This window comes from Fukomys damarensis, unplaced genomic scaffold, assembly GCF_012274545.1.
Source record: "Fukomys damarensis isolate Sample0158 unplaced genomic scaffold, DMR_v1.0_HiC HiC_scaffold_21, whole genome shotgun sequence".
Classification (NCBI taxonomy): Eukaryota; Metazoa; Chordata; class Mammalia; order Rodentia; family Bathyergidae; genus Fukomys; species Fukomys damarensis.
Window position 1 is genome coordinate 24,670,446 of NW_022900933.1, and position 23,289 is coordinate 24,693,734.

The window sequence follows — 23,289 nt, forward strand, 5'->3', positions numbered from 1 at the left end:
TTTCTTCACCAGATTTGGATACTGAATTAAATCAGGGGTTATTTCAGAAAGGTCACAAATAGCACTTAAAATTGGTGTAGAACAAAACGAAATGAAACTCTCTTTTTCAATAGACTTTTTATAGCAAACGATGGTTCGTTTTAATTTAATAAATGGAAAAATGGTTCATAAAAATGAGGATGCACATAAAATTAGCTGTTTACTTCTTTTGCCATTTTTATTATTTCTACTGAGATCTACTTTTCTAAGGGTAAGTATTCCAAGAAGCTAGGAAAATAGGGCAGAGATGGAATAAAAAAATAAGAAAAATACTACACAGCTAATTAGGGGTAAGACGGGCACTAAAAATCAGGCAGCCCAATTTAAAATTTTATGCTTGACCACTAAAGTGCATTACTTTCTGCTATGTGATTGATGTTTCACGAATAAAAATTGTTTCCTCTTTTCTTTTTTTCTTCATAACCCAGTGTCACAAAACAGCAGGATTGGTTTATACAATAAAATATTAGTAAATTAGCTCTCATATATTGCTGAAATGAGATAGATAACAAATGGCTATAAAAAATAGAGAAGCGGATGTCAGACTATTATGATAAGAACAAAATATGCAAAAAATATGGAAACTAATGCTTAAGTTCATATTATGTTTTATATTCATGGATCTGTTTGTCCATATCATATAAATTCAGAAAATCATACAACTGTTTCTACCCAGAATTTAATGACGTATTCATATATATATTTGATTTTTTACTTCCATGCTAAATGCATATTGAGCATTCCTGTTTGATAAGTAATATTCCAAAGTTCTAGTGGTAAACATGAGAAGACAGAATCATAATGATACAGAATAGGCCCAGACAGATTTTATGATGTGCAGAGTAACGTATGTGTGGGTAACACTAAGCAGTTAGTAATTGCTTAAAGTTTTTTTTTTTAAGATGCTCAATATAAGCCTAGAAAGAGTATGATTTACATGATTATGGAGGGTCATGTATTCTACAAAAAAATAATATGGTCTGTTCCTATTTCACGGGAGAAAAGCACATTCTCAACTGACATAGAATCAAAAAGATCTAAGGGGTGGAAGTGAGTTAAGTTTCACTTGTTTTTCTGTAATATCTGTTAAAAATTTCTGAACTTTAGGAGCAGGATTAAAGCAATTTTGCAACATCAAGATACTACACTTATTCATTAGCTAAATACTCCTAAAGACTGCATATCATAGGATGTTTTAAACATATAGTGTCTTAAGTTTAGTACTTAGTTAAATGAGCAACTTATTTGTTACAGATGATCAGTCAGGTTAAGCAGTCACTTCAGTGAACAGTCAGGAACGAGAAGTTTTTTCTTATTAGTTAGGTCTTGTTTTAATCAGGTGCCTAGATCCGGCCAAAAGAACACATAAGAATCTTTCACTTCACTACATCAGCAAAGTTGGATCTTCTGAATAGCTTGGCTACAAAGATTAGAGTGTGTGTGTAAAACAGTACTAACATCGATGAATTTATCTTTTTCTTTTTAGTTACTTTTTCATCTTAGTGAGATATTTGATTAGCATCAGCAGCCATTAGGGCAATGTTGCAAAGTGAAGTAGAGTCCATGAGGAAAAAATGCATAATTTTAGTTACTAATGTACATTTCTGATACCAGGCAGGATCAACATCAGATAGATTTTTCCAACATTAACTTCATTGCCAAAAGTAAGAATGATAGGAAGTTTGCCTGTGATGGAGGATTCCAATCCAAGGTGAGGTGATCTACAGAGAGAGAAAAGGTGAGAATATGTAGGGTAGGGCCTACTAGTTAATAAGAATGAATACATTTCTAAAAAGTCATTTGAAGAGTAAGGGATCAATCTGCTCAGAGTAATACATTAGTATTTCAACCACCTAACAATACAAACCTTTTTGTTTTCTCCTCCATTTTGTAACCATTAAGGACAATTGATAGCCTTTTTAAAGTTTGTTTTAGACATGAGCAAGCTTCCCACAAATATACACAAGCAGTGAATTTTGACATTCTAAGATACATATGTTCTATTTTGATTTAAATATATCTCAAAATGTAAAAAAGTAAAAAATATAAGGCACACTATGACAGGCAAATATGTACTTACTAATGCTGAAGTAGCTGTTGTTTATAGTTAGCAGTAAAATTCAGATATTCTAAAGTAAATTTCAACCCCTACTGTCACTACTTAAATCTATTTTGTTCCCTTGAACAAATTTCGTTTCCTTTCCTTCTTCCCAGAAATGACCACCACTAAAAGAATGTTTTCATTTCTCATCTATTATAGTACTTCTAGTGTATATTGAATAACCTGAAAAATTTATAACAAATTATATTGTTTTATTCTAAAAGTTTTCTAAAGTGTTTTATATTGAATATATAATTCTATAGTAATAAAATATATGAAGGTTCTATTGAACCCCTATATCCTACAAAAATTTTAAAACTACCTTAGTACACACTGACATAGGAAAAGAAAAGTAAACTGCATTGTGCATACAATGAAGAATTCTATATTGATTAATAAATGAAATCTTTCGGTATGCACCCACTTGAATAAACATTGAAATTATAATATTAATAATGTTTCTTTTGTGATGAGAATAAAAGTTCAGGTTAAGACAAATAAAATATGGCATTACAAGTGGCTCTCTTGGATGTTTTAAATTTGATGAAGTTAATTTCTTTGTATGAAGCTTTACTAAGTCACTTTTCTTGATAGCTTTTTGCATTGGTCCTCATCTTTATTGGGGATGGAAGTACTCCCGTGTTTGTATTTTTCACTTTCTGTAAATCATTTTTTAATATTTTCTATTACCTCCTACAAACTTTAGCTTAGCTCAAACCAATATCCACCATGTTCTCACGCTCGCTTCTTGCAGTAGAGTGATATGTCACTTAACAATGGGTTGCATTTTGAAAAATATGTTCTTATTCAATTCTGTCACTGCACTAACATTATAAAGTCTACTTGCATACACTTGGGTTGTATAGGTGCAACACTCAATGTGATTTGGTTATATGACCAAAGGATGCTACTATCAAGAGACACATAAAAGCTGCTGAGGCATAGCATGGTATAGCATTGTACACTCAAGTTTTTGTAGGATTAGAAATAGAATATGCTAAAATAATGACTGAAAGTATAGGAAACACTTAAACCAGTGACATAGTCATTGATGATCATTATAAAATATTAGGTATTATGCATGATTGTACCGTATGTGTTACTCTTTGGTAATACTGGTGGTAAAGTTGATGTTTTGTATCAGCACCATCATAGACATGTATGTAATGCATTGTAATATATTATAATGGATACAATCTAACTAGGTTATATAAACTGCATAACTTTAGTGTAATATTATGGACCACTGACATATATGTGTTTGGTCATTGATTAAAACATTATATTCTTCACAAATGCATTCCCATTTCATTTCTTATGTTAAACAAGGGTGGTTCTTCAGAAACAGAAACTTTCATGCAATCTGAGAAAAACTGTACCACATGTCATTTTCTAGTGTTGATACCCTTGTAATAATGATATTTTAGCATAGAAGATGAGGGATGTTAGGATAAGCTGTTTCTCATCCTTTAACTCAGTCTGTACTGAATCAAAACATGAGCTTGCTACATTATACATTCTACAACAGTAGAAACATACTTATTATTATCACTATATCCTGAATTTAGTGATAACATAGAAAATTTTGCTTATCTAATGACACTCCTTTGCAGTCATAAAAGCGTAGAAATTGTTTCCATTGTTTCCTGAAGAAGTAACTTGTATTGCTTCTCTAGTGGCAGAATCCTCATTTTCTTATGCACCGTGTGTTTGACATATTGAGATCTGGCCCATGGTTCTCTGGATCTGTGCTGGTGCAGTAGTTCCTGTGTGTGTTGCATTACAGACGTGAAAGCACAAGTGAACAAGTCTAAGTATTTTGTTTTACCAAACCCTGTTATCCCATTGAAAAGAATGTGCCATAAGGTTAGTCCAAATTGTGGTATTCAGCTTACACAGAACGGTGCTCAAAATTTATGTTCTCCCTACCATGAGGACAAGAAACATGATGAATGTTAAATTCTAAAACAATGGGGGGAAAATGAAATCCAACAACTCAATCTAATGCAGAGCTCATCTTCTGCTTAAATTGTAGCACTAAAAGAAAACACTGACTCTGCTGAGAATATAGATGGACAGGCTATCTGTTATTAAAATAGAGGAATGTGGCCAGACACGATGCTTCCACCAATAGGTTTTCCTAACTGCCAGGAACCTAAGTATATATGCAGAACCCAAAATGAATAATATTTTCATCTCAAGAAGTTAAAACACCAAAAACCATTTTTTTTTTCTAAAGAAGAATTCTATTTCTTTTCTAATTCTCTCCTTCTAAATACTGCTTTAAATTATAAACTTTTAAATCCTTTGGGGTACACACGGGCTTTTTTTCCTTCTTTTTTCTTTAGTGGTACATTTTAGATATGCACAACAGTTACATTCATCATTGGGATCTTGTACCTTTATATAATATATCTTGGTTCTTATTTTTCCCCATTCCTCTGCCCTCCCTTCACCCAATCCACAATCCAATTTTTTCTTTAGTGGTACATTTTAGATATGCACAACAGTTACATTCATCATTGGGATCTTGTACCTTTATATAATATATCTTGGTTCTTATTTTTCCCCATTCCTCTGCCCTCCCTTCACCCAATCCAACCTTCCCTATTTACACAGACTTTGTTTCCGTTTTTTCCTTTGCTCTTATTTTTTTTCTTTCCCCTTGTTAGCTTTCACCTATCCCTCCCTCTTCCCCTATACCTTTAGACATTTTTTCCTATTATATAATATCAATTATACGTTTTGATTCTCATTTACACTTTTAGTTTATCATACTAGAGGAACTATATGATATTTATATACGTGTGTCCTATTAATTTCACCTGAGTATGTCCTCAATTTGCATCCACTTAGCTATAAATGTCTCTAATTTCTTGTTCTTTATGGCTGAGTAGTACTCCATTTTATAAAAATAAAAATAAAAACCCACATCTTCTTTATCCAGTCTCTATTGATGGGAAATTAGGCTGTTTCCAAGTTTTACCTATGGGCTGGGGATTTAGCTCACTGGTTCCACTGCCTGCTTCACAAGCACAAGGTCTAGAATTTGATCCCCGGTACCAATAAAAATGTTCCCCAAGTTTTAGCTATTAAAAGCTGTGCCACTCTAAACATGAGTGCACATATATCACTGTGGTATGATTCTCTTAGTTATTTTGAAAGATACCCAGCAAAGGGATGGCCGGGCCAAATGGGATTTCTAATCTTAGTTGTTTGAGGTATCTCCATATTGTTTTCCATAATGGTTGCACCAGTCTGAACTCCCACCAATAATGAATTCTCCTTTCTCTCCACAACCTCTTATTTCTTTGAGAAGTTTCTAATTCAGATGCCCATTTTTGAATTAAGATTATAAATTTGGGGTGTCTTATTTTTTTAGTTCATTATATGTTCTTCATAGTAGACATTTGTCTGAGGAACAGCTGGTAAAAATGCTTTCCCACATTGTAGATTGTCTCTTCTCTGTTGGCGGTTTCTCTTACAGTGCAAAAGCTTTTTTAAATGATGATATCTCAGTTGTTCATTCTATGTACTAGTTCCCATGCTGCTGAAAGATTTTTCCTAAAGTCTTCTTCTATGCCAATGTCTTTAAGGATTTTACCTAACTTATTTTCTAACAAGTTTAGTGTTTCTGTTTTAATATTTAGATCTTTAATCCACTTGGACTTTAGTTTAGTGCATGATGAAAGAAAAGTGTCTAGTTTTAATATTTGGCAAGTTGAAATCCATTTTTTTAGCACCATTTATTCTTTTCCAGTTAAGTTTATTGGTACATTTGAAGCAAACAATACAGTTAAATTTATCACTGGGATCTTTTACCTTTACATGATATGTCTTGTTTTTTTTTTTTTTCCCATACCACTGCCCTCCCTTCACCCTCTTCACCCTTCCCTATTTAGAAAGACTTTGTTTCCATTTTTTCCGTTTCTCACATTTTTCTTTTACCTATTTCCTTTCCCCTTCCCTTCCCACTTCCCCTTTAGCTATTTTCTTCCTATTTTACACTATCAGTTATACCGTTTGAACCTTATTTACACTTTTAGCTTTTCATACCAGAGAAACTCTTCGGTATTTACATATGTGTTATATTTATTTCACTTAAAAGTATGGCCTTAATGTGAATCCATTTCACAGTAAATATCTCTAGTTTCTCATTCTTTATGGCTGAGTAGTACTCCATTTTATACAAAAACCACATCTTCTTTATCCAGTCTCCATTTGATGAGCATTTGGGTTCTTTCCGAGTTTTAGCTATTACATGGCTATTAGCCATTAGAAATAGGCACATTTATCACTGTGCACATACATCTCTGTGGTATGATTTTTTTAATTCTTTTGGAAAGATACCCAGCAGAGTGAAAGCTGGGTCAAATGGGACCTCTGATTCTAGTTGGTTGAGGTATCTACATACTGATTTCCACAGTGGTTACACCAGTCTGCACTCTCACTAACAATGGAGAAGGGTTCCTTTTCCCCCTCATCCCTGCCAGCATTAGTTATTGGTTGATTTCTTGGTAGCAGCCATTCTTTCTGGGGTAGGGTGGAATTTCAGTGTTTTTTTCATCTGCATCTTTCAAAGACCAGTGATGTTGAACATTTTTTCATATGTTTATTTTCTGTTTTTACTTCTTTGTCTGAAAAATGTCCATTTCATATGCCCATTTTTTAATTAGGTTTATAAATTTGGGGTGTCTAATTTTTTTAGTTCTTTATATACTCTAGATAGTAGTCCTTTGTCCGCAGAATAGCTGGTAAAATTTTGTTCCCACATTGTAGATTGTCTCTTAGCTCTGTTATTTTGTTTGTTTGCTTTTTCACTAGGAAAATTTTTAATACAATGAGATCCCAGTTGTTGATTCTTTGTGCAAATTCTCATGCTGCTGAGGATCCGTTCATAGTCTTTTCTTATGCCAGTGTTATCAAGAGTTCTACCTATTTTCCTGTAATTTTAGTGTTTCTGTTTTGATATTTAAATCTTTAGTGCACTTAGATTTTAGTTTAGTGAATGGTGAAAAATAGGGATCTAGTTTTAATCTTTGGCAAGTTGAAAGCCAGTTTTTCCGAGACAACATTTATTAAAGAGTCTTTCCTTCAGTGACGATGGTTGTCATCTTTGTCAAAGATGAGGTAGCTGAGTATATCCGATGTTTTATTTCTGCATCTTCTAATCCATTCCATTGATCCTTGAGTCTTTTTCTTTTCCAATATCATGCTGTTTTATCACAGTGGCTTTGTATATTTTCAAGTTGGGAATTGTGATACCTGTTGCCATGTCTCTGTTGTCTAGAATGGCTTTTGCTATTCTAGGTCTCTTCTGGTTCCAAATGAATTTTTGCATTGTTTTTTCAAGTTCTGTGAAATATACTGTTAGAATTTCAATCAGGAGTGCATTGAATCTGTGTAGCAGTATTGGAAGCATCGTCATTTTCACTATATTTGTTCTTTCTACCCAGGAACAAGGGATGTGTTTCCATTTTCTTATATCCTCTTCGATCTCTTTTTTCAGAGTGTTATAGTTCTCAATGTAGAGGTCTTTTGTTTCCTTTGTTAAACTGATTCCTATATATTTCATTTTTTGGATGCTACTGTGAAAGGGATTGTTTCTCTAATTTCTTTCTCAGTGATCCTGCTATTTGGGAACAAGAAGGATATTGATTTTTGAGTGTTGACCTTGTATCCAGTTACTCTACTGAATCTGTCAATTAAGTCTAGAAGTCTTTTGGTGGAGTTTTTTGGTTCTTTTATGTACAATATCATGTCAGCAAATAATGAGAGTTTAACTTCTTCCTTTCCTATCTTTATTCCTTTTGTTTCTTTCTCCTGTCTCATTTCTGTGGCTAATGTTTCCAAAACTATATTGAACAGGAGTGGTGACAGTAGACATCCTTGGCTTCTTCCCAATTTCAGTGTGAAGGTCTTCAGTTTTTTACCATTTAGTATGGTATTAGCTGTTGGTTTTCCATAAATAACCTTTATCAAATTGAGATAAAGACCATCTATTCCAATTTCCTGCAGGGTTTTAATCATGAATGTGTGTTGAATTTTTTCAAATGTGTTTTCTACATCTATTGAGATGATCATATGGTTTTTGTCTTTGACTCTTTTAATATAGTGTATTACATTTATTGATTTATATATGTTGAGCCATCCTTACATCCCTGGGATAAATCCGACTTGGTCAGGTTTTATGATCTTCTTGATGACCCTCAGTTTACCCATACCTTATTGAGGATTTTTACTTCTATATTCTTTAGTGAGAATGGCCTTAGTTCACTTTCTTGGCTGGGTCTTTCCCTGGTTTGGGGATCAAAGAAACACTTGCTTCTAGGAACAAATTCAGAAGTATCACTTTCCTTTCAATTTCATTGAAAAATTTCAAAAGTAGTGTCAGTAGTTCTTCTCTAAATGGTAGAATTCAGCAGTAACAGCATCATGACCAAGGGTTTTCTTTATTGGTAAATTTTTAATCACATCTTCAGTTTCACTGATTGTAATTTGGGTGTTTAGAATTTTTATGTCTTCTCTGTTCAACTTTGGTAATTCATATGTATTTAGAAATCTGTCCATTTCTTCTGTATTCTTCATTTTATTAGAATAAAGGTATTTGAAGTAGGTATTGATGATCCTCTGAATTTCTCTTGGATCTGTTGTGAATTCATCATTTTGTTCCTAATTGCATGGATATGATCTCTTTCTTTCCTTTTGTGGTAAGGTTGGCTAAGGGTTCATCGATTTTATTTATTCTTTCAAAAAACCAACTATTTGATTTGTTGAATTATTGTATCATTTTCTTAGTCTCCATTGCACTGATTTTTGCTCTGATCTTTATAATTTCCTCTCTTGTACAAGCTTTGGGTTTGTCTTGCTCTTCTTTTTCTGATTCAGCATTAGGTTGTTTATGTGAGCTTGCTCTGTTTTTCTACTGTGGGCATTTACTGGTATAATTTTTCCTCATAGAAATGCTTTCATTGTGTTCCAAAGTTCTTATATTGGCATTATCATTAAATTGTAAAAACTGTCTAATTTCTTCTTTAATTTCCTCTGTGACCCATTGGTTATTCAGGTCAGTGTTACACAATTTCCATGTGTTTGTGAATTTCTTGCAGTTTCTTTACCTATCGATCCCCAGTTTAATTGCACTATAGTCTGATAATATACATGGGATAATTTCAACTCCTTTGCCTTTACTTAAACATATTCTATCAGATAGTACATGGTCTACTTTGGAGAATAACCCATCTGCAGCCAAAACTAAAGTATATTTTGATTTTGTGGGGTGGAACACCCTGCAGATATCTGTCTATAAAGTCCATTGTTCAAAAGCTTGGTTCAGTTCTGATATTTCATTATTGATTTCTTTTGTCTAGATGGTCTATTTGTGACAGTGGGTTATTAAGGTCCCCCACCACAACTGTATTAGTTCTTATTTGGTTTTGCATGTCCCTTAGTATTTGATTTGTATTCTTGGGGCATTAGTATTTGTAGCATATATATTTATGATTGTCATCTCTTGCTCTAAGATTGTTCCCTTCACAAGGATGTAGTGACCTTCTTTGTCTCTTTTAATTAGTTTTGGTTTGAAATTTATTTTTTCTGCAAGCAAGATAGCTACCTCTGTCCCTCCCCCGGGGGGTTTCTGTCACCTGGAGAACTTTTTCCCATCCTTTTACTTTCAGTCTATGAGTTTCTTTTTGAAGTAGGTGCATTTCTCGTATATAGCATATTGTTGGATATTGTTTCTTAATCGATTCTGCCAGTCTATTTCCTTTGATTGGTGAAAATTGAGGCCATTAACATTGATGGTTATAACTGATATATATTAACTTATCATCGTGTTGTTATTTTCCTGTTGTTGGCTCTTTTTACATTTTCCCCTTTCTCTCTTAATTTCTTCCCTTTCTTGCTAGATTTGCTCTGTTGGGCCTCATGGAGTTGTAATCTTCATTATTTTTTATAGTATATTATTTATAATTGTTTGGTATTCTTGAAGTTTCTCAGGTGTTCTTTGTCATGAAAGTGTCTTATTTCCCTATCAATTCTGAAAGAGAGTTTTTCAGGGTACATCAGTCTAGGTTGGAGGTTGTGTTCTTGTAAGGCTTAAAATACTTCACTACAGGCTCTCGACTTGAGAGTTTGGGTTGAAAAGACTACTTTGATTCTGACAGGCTTTCCTTTGCTTGTGACTTGTTTCTTTTCTCTAATTGCTTATAGTATTTCACTCTTCTGTTGAGTTTCTGGGATCTTGATTATTATATGTCTAGGTATAGATTTTTTGGAAACCCATAAATCTCACTTTTTATGTCAAATTATTTTGCTCTTTATGGGAAATTTTCTGTCATTAATTCTGTGAAAAGTTTTTTATGTCACTTGTACTTTCTCCTGCTTTTTCATGGACTCCTATCAGTCTTATATTACTCTTCTTTGTGTCATCTAGGAGCTGTTAGATTGATTTCTAATGTTCCCTTACTTTTTAAAGAGATCCCTCTTTTCATGGTCACTGACCACCATCCTGTCTTCTATATCTGTTATCCTATCTTCAGACTAGGTCAATCTGTTATGTATACTTTCAGTAGTTTTTAATCTCCTGGATATCTCTTTAAATCTGTTTCATGGATTCCATTTCTTTCCTATGTTGGGCATTCATGGCTTTTATCATGGTCCTGAGCTCATGTATTCTTTTAATCTGTTTCTGTTTTAGAGTCTCTGATCATGTCTTTCATCCTGCTCAACATCTCTGTAGTTATCTTGGAAATTACTTCTGTTTTGATTTTTTTCTAGAGCCTCATTCATCTGTTTTGTTACTGCCTGTGCTATCAGTTCAAGATGACCAGGTTGTTAATTATCAGACCTTTCCACCTCATTTCCTTCAGAATTTTCCTTTGTTAAACAGACAGCCTTTGTTTGTGCTTGTGCCTTATTTCTCATTTCTATTTTTGTTGTTGGTACTGTCCTTGGTTTAATTCCTGGGTTAATACTTTGATCTTCCCGTTATAGCTTGTCTTTAGGTTTTGAGTCTCTAATGACTCTGGGGCAATCTCATTTTCATTATACCATGAAGGACAGCTGACTAAATCAATCACAATGACTTAGCATGGTTAATACAATTAGCAACACAATAGCATCGAGTGCAGCTAAAAAAAATGACAATTTGTGGTTCTTATTAATCTATCACCTTTAACTTTGTGAACTAAATCAAAATGAAGGCTAGAGCTCAGAGCAATGGCCTTTATGACCCCTCTGCCTCTGTGGTATGAATCCAGGTACCAGCCCAGCCAGGAGGCCAGAGGGACATGTGGGGGTTGGAGATATAGGAGGGGTTGCAGGCACCATGCACCTGCACTTCTCACTGTTCTCTGCCAAGGCCCTGCACAGTCTTTTTGTAACAGATAAATTCCAGTGTGTGGATGAAATAAATTCTTGAACACTTTAATAAGTAGCAATATGACAGACAAATATGTCTCAGCCTCAAAAATTTCTGTAGGCAAATGTCAGGTTGGAAAAGATGTAGGTATGTAGGTCTTCAGGGAGAATTCAAACATTTATTTTTTCTTAATGTAGTATAGCATATTTCATTTCATCTTCTCAGATGTATCATCATAAGTCACTTAAATTTGTAGAAATAGACGAAGAAGGAGAGACATAATGACTTGTTCTCTATTTATTCTTTTCATTTAGTGCTTTGTCTTTTTCCAAAACGACCACAGATGAGAGATAAATTTAAACCTACTGATAATGAAGGAATAAGAGATTATTGTTACACTATCCTTAGTAAAAAGATATACGGGCTTAGGAAAACAGAGTATCCTTGTGTAAATTTTGGCGACTTTAAAAAAATAATAAAAAAAATTTCTCTCTCAAGGAAGTAAGACACTACATTTTAATTCAAATTTATGGGTTAAGCTGTGGAGAAAATACCCTGTTCAAGAGTTACAAGTTAAATATTAGAATTTTTAATGTATGTGAACATTTAAACAGTATGTACTGAGAGAGTGTGCTTTGTCAGATATTGTTCTGGGACTCTATATTAAGAATTAAATACATAGGAATCTCTGCACTTATTTATTGTTGCATGCAAACAAATGTAGATGTAAATGACATATAATGAAGTAGTCAAAACTATGAGGATAAAAGGATAGATTCACAGAATATGACAAGAATAAACTGGAGTCATTCAGCTGGGATTGTCTGAGATTGTATTGAGGACTATAGCAGACAGAAGACATTTCAAAAGAGAATTTAGAATCTGAGGAAAGAATATTCCAAGCAGAGGGAATGGCTAGTATTATTCTTTGCAGCAACATAATGAAAATTTTTTTAAAAAAAGAAAATCACCAAAATGTGTGGTATATGACAACAGTGCTTCAAGGGGTGGTGAATAATCAGACCAGAGTGGTTTAAAAGACAGATATAGAATTTTCAGGTAAGACTTAGAGATTTGGAATATATACAGTGAGGTTACTCTGAAAGAGTAGGCAAAGGCGAACATGACTGAACTATGTAGTTTTGAAATATTATTCTGGCTATCATGTGGGGAGTGGATCTAAGGAAGAAAGAAATATGGAAATAGAGACCTCTGTTAGTAACAGAAGAGATAGTAAAATTGATATTTGTGATGTACTTTATTAATTTCTTTTCAAAAAGTTACATAATCCCCTCATAGATTTGAAAGCGGCAAATGATATTAGCCTATTTAAAACCTACATGTAGAATAAGGAAAATTGTCCTGATTTCAATTGTCTTATATAAGTAAAAATTTATTTGCCTGAAGATCATTTTGAAAAGTAAATATTTAAAAATAAAATCATCACATGGAATTCATACTGTATAAGCCATTAAGAAGAAACCCAATTTAAAGAGCAGTAAACTTGATCTGAAGAAACTTTTCTCTAGTTTGATTCTCCTTTTGCTTCAGTTTACTAATGATGGAGAACTTTCTTCTTTTAACTAAGAAACATTAGATCCAATAAATACAAAAATTAAATGAACTTGTTTATTTATACAACCCATTTGAGATAGTACTAATCATTTCTAATCTAATGTAATAACTACCAGTATTCATGGGAGTTATTTATGCAAATTTCATTTTATGAAAGTTCAAAATATTCTCTGGTGAATAAAGTTATTGTTCAACAAATTTTGATTTAAGATAAATGTGATATCATTATAATTTGGCAGATTATGATTAATCCTTTGAAAGAAAGTAAAAATTCCAATTTTCCAAGTTCATTTCATCTGTTTATCTTATAGTTTAGTCAATGGATTTTCTCATAAGTGGACCTAGAGTGAGAAGGGCCAGGTGCTGGGTATCTGTTCTATGCTTGACCTTTTGGAGGGGCATCTATGTTTCTTCCTCTACCTAGTTGGCTTTGCTTTTGACACAAGACCATCCTCATGCTTCTTCATCAGCTTTCTCTTGACTGGACTTGGACTTTCAGAGGTACTAGTACAATGTTGGGATGTGGAAGAGTTGGACAAAGCTGCCATTGCTTTCTTTCCTTTGGAACAATCATCTTGCCATGGTTCCTGGCTTTTGCCCAATGATCCTTCACCTAGGACCCCACTATAATAGCTTCTCTTTGTTTCTCTACTCTGCTGCTGCCAATTGCTAGATGGTTGACAATCTCCCCTTATTATATTTTTAAGTTACAATGCACAGAGGCATTGTTGTTTATGTATTTGGATCTTGCCAGATACATTGGTTCAATATCTTAGTTTTGCCCTTCCTTCTCTCTGTATTATATCACTCTATGGCCAACACATCCCCTAGAGAAGGAAACTGGATGTTCAGGATGGCAAACTCTTATCACTGCCTTTGCTGAAGACTATGGATGGGATAAAATATCAACCTGATGGCAATAAAAATGAGTTTGTATTTAATCAATGTTTGTATTGTCATCTCAGGAGGAAAAATTATAACTGGATGAGTATGCATGTTAAACGTTCAATTTAAATTGCCTTCAGGTTGATATCTGGTTTTGCAGATATCAAAACAGTACCTCAGTTCTTCTGCCCATTGATATATTTTACCTAAGATTTTACCAGCCCATACCAAAAACTGTGATATAATAGTGTTTAAAAGTAGGTCTTCTCTTTTCTAGACTTGCTATGTGGTTGAGGACAGACATCAATAAAATGACTGCTTAGTGAATATGTTGTGACAATTTGGTAACATGCTTAGAAGGACCACAGATATAATGACAGTATTATGTGGGTCTTCAATTTTGTTTCTCACTGAGTTTATTGGTACATTTTAGGTATACAGTACAGTTAATTACATTCATCATCAGAAACTATACCTTTACATAACAGATCTTGGTTCTCATATTTTCCCCTTACCCCTGCCCTCCCTTCACCCCCTCTTCCCTTCCCCATTTACAAATACTTTATTTCATTTTCTCATTTTTTTCTTTTCCCTTATTTCCTTTCCCCTACCCCTACCACTTCCCAAACACCTTTAGCCCTTTTCTTCCTTTTTCACATTCTCAATTTTACCATTTATGATCTTATGTACCATTATGATTATTCACACCAGAGAAACTATTCAGTATTTATACATGTGTGACCTATTTATTTCACTTAGGTCTTCAATTTTTTAAAGGTTCTAAGTTAGTAATATCCCATTCCTGAGGTGTTAGTCGTCTTGAGCTATAATCTGAAGAATGGGCAGAAATGAATTATTTGAAGAAGCCAAGATATTTCATTCTGGAAACTAGCACAGGATTTCCTGAGAAGAGTGACAGAAACAAGAATGAAGTGGCTATCAGAAGAGGTTGAAGAGGACAAGGGATGAGGGGACAGGCCTTTCTTCTAGGTAGAGGTCATGGCACTGCTTCCTGCTAAACAACAATCTACAGCATGGTTAAAAGCTTTAAGCAATGCCTCATTTATTAGCTCACAGTGTTAGGAGGCTGCTGCCCTCAGCTAGGTGCTCTGTGTCTGCCTAAGTGATCTTGCATTCCTTACTTGGGGATTGGTGTGGAATTTGCCTTCAGGACCATCCAGTTTATTAGGAGAATTCATTTCCCTACAGCTGGAGCATAGTTGTCGTGTTTTCTTGTTAGCTAAATGCACTTGGTCCCTAGATGATGACTTTGTGGGGTCATCTCTCTCTTTCTCTCTCTCTCTCTCTCTCTCTCTCTCTCTCTCTCTCTCTCTCTCTCCTACACATTTACACATCATTTTCCATAAAGCATAGGTCAAGGCCCTGTTTTAGTTTAATATTATCAGACTCCCTTGGGCTGCTTCTCCAGGAGACCTTTGCCATAATCTTCTACGTTTAAACAAGTTCGCCTGTGATCACACGGGGCCCATCAGGAGGCGCCATAACACTATTCCTGTATTAAAGTCAATTGTAAGTAATTTTAACAACACCTGCAAAATCCCTTTGTAGCAGTCTTTGGTTAGAATTAGATTGAACTAGATGATGGAAATTTTGGGGAGACCTTTAAAATTCTGCCTAGCACAGTCTTAAGAAGTGTGCTATGCAACTGAAGGATTTTTAGCAGGATGGTTATGGTAATGGTAACAATAAAACTTTGTTAGTAAATTAGTAAAATATTTTCTACTGCTAGTGCAATAATAAAATAAAAAATTATATTCATCAAGAGCAGTGGAAGAGAAACAACATATGTGAACAATAGAGAAATTTATGAGAAATTCAAGGGGAAAACTTAGCTATAGTCATAATTCCAGGGAGAAAGGAATTTAAAGGGAAAACAATGGTCTAATTCTAACTAAATGAGCTACAAATTATGAAAGCTAAATAATAGAGAAAAATTTAAAAGGGTGTGGGGTTAAATCAATATGTATCTCCATACTTGTTTACTAAGTAGTTCACTAATCAAATAAAAGCTATTCCACCAGTATAATAATCAAAAACTTGTGGAGGTAAGAAGTGGAGACCTTTAAATTCATGTCTATTTTAAGTATATCTGAGGCCAATTAAAATCTTTATGTTTCAAATTAAATTGGATTTTTAATATAAGTAGTAGTAGCATTGGCATTCTAACAAGACATGAACCTACATGTTGCCTCTGAAAGCATGTCAAAAATCAAGCCCATGGGCCAGGGAATTAGCTCAGTGGTGCCACCACCTGCCTTGCAAGTGCGAGGTCTGGAGTTTGACCACCCTCCCACCCCATACCAAAAAAAAAAAAAAAAAAAAAAAAAAAAAAAAAAAAAAAAAAAGTAAAAGAAAAAATCAAACCCAGAGAACCATACTTTGTAACAACAGTTCTTCACGAAACTGCAATTTGGCTCTAGCTGTGGCAATGCTATCTGGAAATGAGTATAACTTCCATACTCCAGGGACTAACTGGTGTTGTTACAATACATAGCAGAACATGGTTCTCTAGGAGAATGGATGTCTTAGATCATAGTAGTATATGGTACTTGGGAGTAATGGATGTCTTTGTAAATTTTGTATGTGGCATGAAAACAAGAAAAATGAAAGAAAGTTTCATCTTTTCTTTGCATATGAAGCAATAGACCACAAATAGCTAAGAGTTGGTATTAGAAGTCAATATTCAGGATAAATGCCCACAAATTGTGTTTTCCATGGATGCTGGGCAATTGGAGCAACTACTGATGCTGTCATGCAGATTTCTTGTGAAATAGAACAACACAAGTTCAAGGAAGATACAGAAAAAGTACCAGAGTATGTAATGGGCAGGAGTATATTTTAGTATTGTTTAGAAGCCAAATTATATTTAAGACTTTCCAAAGTAAAGATAAACTTATCAGAAATAAAAAGTGATTCCTTTGAACACCAGTTTAATGATCGCCAATACTTTATCTCAACACAATGTCCCAGTAAGTTTCCACTCTGATTTTCAAAGCCAGCGTATTTATGAGAGCAGGCTTATTATCTCTAAACAATTTATCTTTTAATTTAAAAATGATTCTCGTTTGGGGTAATTTTCTAAAGTAACCGTAGAGAATTTATAATTTCGATTAGAGTTGTAGCCTTTTCCTCTCCTCCCTGTGAATAACATTTTCCTTTTCTGTGTTAGAAGTAGTTTCACTTCCTCCTCAAAAGATGAGGGGTTCTTGCCTTTCTTTAGCCCTCAAGGATAAAGAGGGGGATACAATTTAAGCCTGCTCGTGATGTGCATTGCAGGTGGATATCCTGAGCCCAATAGCTATTATTCTGAATTTTTCTAACCTAGGCCCATTTTGTGATTCTTAGAAACCTCACACATTAGTAAAGGTTCTTTCTGTATATACCCAAGGTGTTTATTAGATAGGTTGGTAAGATCACAGATAGGAAAGTCACAATGGCCTTCTGGAAGCCAAAAGTCTGGAGAATCCAGTAATTCCTCAGTCCAGGAAGCTGGAAGCCACAGAGCAAAAGGGATCAAGGACACATGACCAGTCCAAAACTGAAGGCTTGGAAACTTCCTGAAGAGTAGCTTACACGAGTCTGTGTCAGAAGGCTGAATAACCTGGAGACTGATACCTACAGAAGATGGAGACAAAAGATATCCTCTCAGACAGAATGCAGTTCGTCAGAAATGCACAGCAGCTGTCTTCTTCTCGCAGTTTTGTTCCATCCAGGTCAAAATATCTTTTATCAAAGACGCTCACCACCAAGAAAGTCCCCACTCAGTTTCCTGGGCTACAAGCCAATCCTGTCTGGAAAATTCCTCCAAGACACTGGAGGATACCATGCTTTAATACTTTCCTAGGCATTTATTAATCCACCCAAGTTGATGTATCACAATTAACGATCACATTTCACATGAAAAGAAAGGCAAGATATGTGTAGGTCTCTATGCACACATATGTATGTATAACATCTGGCTTCAGTCGATACACATTGTAAGATTGTTCCACATAACAGCATATCCCCTTTTAGCCTTTGTATAATATTCTATTCTACGAATAAAATAGCAATTGTTTTATGGATTCTCCTACTGATAGACATGCAATCTATTTTGTTTTTCTGTAGTAATAAATGAAGATAAAATATAGAATTTTGTGACAAATTTGGCTGAGTACATGGACATGGACCTTTTAGCAATATGACTAGGAGTGAATAGTTTTGTCCATACAGAAAGCATGCTTAGATTTAGTACACAAATCTTTTTAGCACATTTTTTTTTGAAAGAACGAAGCAACTAATTGGATGGATGATGAAACGTTTGATGTCACAAGCAAGGGCAACAAACTATATACCCTGTAACCTGAATGGAACTCTTTAAAAGCACTGCCAAATTTCTTCTTTCCCTTACTCTACCTAGGGTTACAAGTCTTTTGGTTGGTGTCACCCACAACTGGATAATAAATGAGGGCTCCAGTAATAAATGAGGATTCCAGTTCCATATCCTCACCATCACTTGAATATTTACTGTTTGATTCCATGTCATGGCAGTTCAGTGTTTTAAATAGATTTATCATTCATAAGCATTTCCATGTGCTTATTAGATATGTAGAAAATCTAGCATTTTAAAATTGACTTAGATATTCTTTATTATTGGTTGATTTTGGACTTCTATATATAAATCTTGTGCATATTATGTATATTTTAATCTAGTTCTAATTCAGTTTATAAAGGATATTTTTCTTAAACATGTTGTTAATATTAATAATCACATTTATTAGTTTTTGTTTTAAGAACAATTCTGAACATGAGCTGGTTACATTGTTTCTAATGTGTCATTGAGGTTGTCCTGCTTTCCTTCTTCATCTTAATTATTTTATCTTCATTTAAAAATGTATGATCCAACAAAAATGCATTACTTTTGTTTGTGTGTTATAGAAAGTGCAATGTTCTTCTTCTGCACATGGAGGCAAAATAGCCACAGTGTCATTTATTATTTAAATGAAAAAATATATCATTTTCTTATTAAGTTGCAGTGATACTTGTCACAAAATTAAGTGGTTTCATATGCAGTATTATATTTATAGATTATTTGGATTTCTACTGCGTGTGTTCTGTGTGTGTATGTCTGTGTGTGTGTGTGCATGTGTGTGTGTGTGTGTGTGCATGTGAGAGAGATTTATTGATATTGGGTGGCTTTCCATTCTTAATATAGATTTACAGTAAATCTTGAAATTCATTACTATAATTGTATTCTTCTATTTAAAGTCCTTTTCATTTCAATGTAAATTTTAGGATCATATTTGCCATTTTCACAGACTAATAGGGACTCTGTTGGTATTTGAATAGAGAGCTTACATTTTAAAATGGAGACAATTTGGTGACAATTGACATATTAAGAATAGTAAATCTTTCTACTTATGAACATACAGTATTTTAATTTATTTTTCTCACCATTAATTGAAATTTGGGGAGGTTATATCCTGAACACATTATGTTTCAGTTATCTCTATGCATTTGATATCAGTTGATGCTTCTTGAATAGTAATTTTTAAAGAAAATACCTAATGAATCTCCTTACTGTTGTTCAAGTTTGCTTGTGGATAAATATTAGATATTGATCTTGTATACAACCACTTGCATAAATAAAAACTGAAACTTCTAATAGTTTATGTTAGGTTATTACAGAGGTTTTCTCTTGTGTTTAAGTAAAGACAATTTTACTTTACTAATTCAATTCAGATATGGTTTATTTTTTGTTCTTCCCCTATTACATTACCTAGGACATTCAGTATATTGTTAAATGTCATTATAGAAAATATTATTATCTTTTTCTTGACCCTAGAGATAAATGTTTAATATTTTTCATTGATCAATGTTTCTAGCATACTAAAATAAAATTTATCATAATATATGCATTTCTATCAAGAATAAATTAAAATATCTTAAGTACTTATGGTTATTCATTGAAACTTTATGTCTACAACAATTTTAGAGATCATCATTTTAGTTTGACAGGGCGGAATTCCCATATAACCCACACTCATGTTCCATTATTTCTAATACTTTATATTACTGTGGTAATATTAATTTTTATAATTTATAAACCAATATTGATACATTGATGATAAAAGTTTCACAGTGTATTCAAACTCCCCTAGTTTTACCTAATTTCCTGTTCTGTCCTGTTTCTGTTTCTTTAGAGTCTTCCCTCTTAGCTACGAAGGTGTATTGGACCTGCCCCGTTTCTGATGGTCTTGACAGACCTGAGGAGTGGCCTTTAGGTTGCTTTTTGTCTGATGCTGTTCCCATCTGTAGGCTGGTGCTATGGATTTTGAGTGGGAACAGTATGGAAGTAACAGCACCGTTCATTACCTTGTACCAAGTGACATCCTGTACTGTTCATTACCTCGTAAGTACCAAGTGACATCATATCAACAGGACGTTGGCTTTCAACTTTGGCCTTTATCCCTTGACTTAAACACTGTCAACTTCCGCAAAGACGAAGTGTATTTCCTTCTCCATCCATGCTACACTTTTTTAGTAAGTCCCCGTATGTGGCTGCACTTAAGAATTGAAGAGTTATGCTCTTCTGTCCTCGAGACAAATTATTTGGAAATATTTCCCTTGGCAGATTTGACTCCTTTTCCTCAAGTTTTAATTCCTTCATCCACAATTTTACATTAATATAAATTCATGGATTTTTTTTTTATACTCGAGAGAATTATCCAACATTAACCCGTGTATTTGTTCCTAGAAATTCCACACTTTCTGCAATTGTGGTGCTATCCTGTGTGTGTTTCCTACACAGTCCTACAATTGTCTTCTTCTGCAAAAATCTTTGCTTTATGTAATTCAACAATTGCATAAGTGAATATCTGAGAGTTAGCAATAATTTTTCTTTGTTGGAAGTCTCATTTTTAGGCCATATTAAATATTAAACAAAACTATATTTGTAGAATAATCAAGGTATACACACGTATCTATATTTTTACATAGCCATCTATATATTATTTTCAATATAATTCTCACTGACTTTTCCATGTCTAATAAATTATCACTTTTATCAAGTTAGTTCCCTCTCCATGCTCATGTAAAAGTTTCACTTCAGTGATGAGAAAAATAGCTTCTATCATTCACCATTCATTCATCTAATTACATAATTTTATATGTACAGCTAAATTAAAATTGTTAACCCATGCAGTGTAAATGTGAATCTATAGCAGAATTGCTCAGGTTTTATTGACAAGACTATAATGTTACATGCAGTTGCTCTTATCTTGAGACTGACATGCATTATTTCCAAAGCCACTCCCTCCAGCGTAATTAGTTTTGTCTCCTTCAATGAATTGTTTCATACATTTCGATGCAATGATTCAGTTACTTGTTAGTATCCATTCTTTTTATGGGTCTCTAAAATTCATATAAATACATAGGTATTATTTATGTATGAAATACAGAATATGTAATATATATATATATATATCTGAGAGTTAGCAATATATGTGTGTGTGTGTGTGTGTGTGTGTGTAGATAGACAGACAGACAGATAGATAGACAGACAGACAGACAGATAGATAGATAGATAGAGATTCCCAAACTGTTGAATACAGAGTGTTTCACCACCCCTGGTACTTGCCTATACATCTCTCCTTCTCTCTCACTAAACTCCAGTGTCTTTTTGAGGATGGCTTTTCTTAGCCAAGTAATAGTATTTTCTATGTCCCGTGGAATGAATATATCATAATTGTTTTACTGAGTCACAAAAAAAATGAACCACTTGGTTCTTTTCTTTCTTTTGTTTTGTCTTTTCAAATATGAATAAAGCTCCTATAAACATTCATTTTAAGTCTTTGTTGGACATTAGCTTTCAACTCAATAGGTTTAGGCATATTATTAATGGATGACATGAAAAGATTGGTTTTGTATGAAAATTCTAAAGTGTCTGTTACAATGTTTTGTATCACTACTAGAAGTAAATGAGTGATTCTGTTATTTTACAGTGCTCACCAGCTTTTATTAGTCAGATTTTTAAAATTTATTTAGGTAAAATGATAGATTGAGATGGTACACAATTATTTTATTTGAAACTTTCTAGTGATGAGTATAATGTAATCTTTTCAAATATTTATTGGCATCTACATATCTTGTCTGGTGAAGTAAATATGCATATATTTTGTGCACTTTTAATTGGGTTCTTTTTATGTTTGAAATACAACATTTTTGTATATTGTATATACAAATTATTTATGATATGTTTTATCTGATATATATTTTCACACTTTTCCTAGTCTACAGCTTATATTTTTCCCAACCTTACCTTTCCTAGATACTAAATTTTCATGTAATCAAACATAATTTGTGCTCTTATGAATTTTGCATTTGATTTTATATATAACCAACAAACAAAATCAATGTCACACATTTTTGTTATATTACAGAAGGTGTATGGTATTGTTGTTACATTTAAATGTAGAATATTAGCTTTGAGTTGAATTTTGAAAGATGACACCTATGTAGAATATTTTTTTTAATTTATCTCAAATCTACATGGGGAATGTAAACATTATGTAGTGCTGAGTGTACTAATAAAACAATTTTAAAAGTAAGAAATAAAGATAGTTAGAAAGGAGACAAAGAAAAAAAAATATGACCATGCTACTTTCCCAGTGTTGTCTGTTGAAAAGTCTATACTTTGTCCTTTGGATTGCCTTCACTCCTTTGGAAAAAAATCAACTTGCTATTTTTGTGTGGGCCTCTTCCTGAGCTTTCTGTACAGCTGCACTAATTCATCCCTTTCTTTCAGCAACATCAGCCTTTATAGATCAGGGCATGTTTATAATAATTCTGGAAGTCAGGTATCGCCAATACCACCATTTTAATTTCATCTTCACCATCTACTGGAAATTCTAAAATTTTACTTTCTATTTAAAAGTTATAATAAATTTTTTATATCCTCAAAATCACTTGCAGGATTTTTATTAGACTTGTGTCTAAGCTAGTTTGAGCGAGGTGGACCTAACCCCTTAACAACACTGTTCGTTCAATCCATGAATATCTCCATTTACAGTATTTAGATTTTCTTGAGATTTTTCTTTAAATTTCTTTATTTTTGAGTTTTCTACATGGAAACCGTGAACTTATTTGTTTTGATTTATAACAAAGTGTTGCACTGTGAGATAAATGTAAATGGTATTATGTTTTCAAATGAATTCTCATGGTTTATTGCTGGTATAAATCAATTTTCTTTTGTTTACTTTTTATCCTGTAATCTAGCTGTAATCACTAATTAGCTCCAAGTGGTTTTATGTGTGTGTGTGTGTGT